The sequence below is a fragment of the Gallinula chloropus genome (genome assembly GCF_964237585.1).
Source record: "Gallinula chloropus genome assembly, chromosome: 33".
In the NCBI taxonomy this organism is placed as follows: domain Eukaryota; kingdom Metazoa; phylum Chordata; class Aves; order Gruiformes; family Rallidae; genus Gallinula; species Gallinula chloropus.
The window spans coordinates 1,703,475-1,704,496 of NC_140118.1; positions in this window are offsets into that span (position 1 = coordinate 1,703,475).

The window sequence follows — 1,022 nt, forward strand, 5'->3', positions numbered from 1 at the left end:
CTACTCAGTTAGGCCTCTGCTCAGCCAGCTCTGCTCCTGCAGCTGAAAAGGCCTCTGCATCCCAAAAGTGCACCAGAGTAGCTCGTCGGGCAGCCTGGGAGTGGGGGGGTTGTGTTTGTGGGGGTGTGGGGCTGTGTGTGCCTGTTCGGCCTACCGACCAGCTTTCAGCCCCGGGAGTTTACTAGGAAGTTTAGGTTTTATTTTTTCCTTTGTCGTAAGACTTTTTAAACTGGGGCCCAGGGAAGGCTCCAACTCCTTTAGGCCTCTGCTCAGGCTGCTCTGCTCCTGCAGCTGAAAAGGCCTCTGCACCCGAAAAGTGCTCCGGAGCAGCTAGTGTGGATACCTGGGAGTGGTGGTCTTGTGTGGGGGGAGGGCCTGTGTGTGTGTGCCTGTTCGGCCTACAAACAGATTTCAGCCCCGGGAGTTTACTAGGAAGTTTGGGTTTTTTTTTTTTTCTTCAGGACTTTTGAACTGGGGCCTGGGAAAAGGCTTCTACTCAGTTAGGCCTCTGCTCAGGCTGCTCTGCTCCTACAGCTGCACAGGCCTCTGCATCCCAAAAGTGCACCACAGTAGCTCGTGGGGCAGCCTGGGAGTGGGGGGGTTGTGTTTGTGGGGGGGCTGTGTGTGCCTGTTCGGCCTACCGACCAGCTTTCAGCCCCGGGAGTTTACTAGGATATTTTGATTTTTTTTTTTTTTTTCTTCAGGACTTTTTAAACTGGGGCCTGGGAAAAAGCTTCTACTCAGCTAGGCCTCTGCTCAGGCTGCTCTGCTCCTGCAGCTGAAAAGGCCTCTGCACCCGAAAAGTGCTCTGGAGCAGCTAGTGTGGATACCTGGGAGTGGTGGTCTTGTGTGGGGGGAGGGCCTGTGTGTGTGTGCCTGTTCGGCCTACAAACAGACCCGGGAGTTTACTAGGAAGTTTGGGGTTTTTTTTTTTTTCTTCAGGACTTTTGAACTGGGGCCTGGGAAAAGGCTTCTACTCAGTTAGGCCTCTGCTCAGGCTGCTCTGCTCCTGCAGCTGCAGA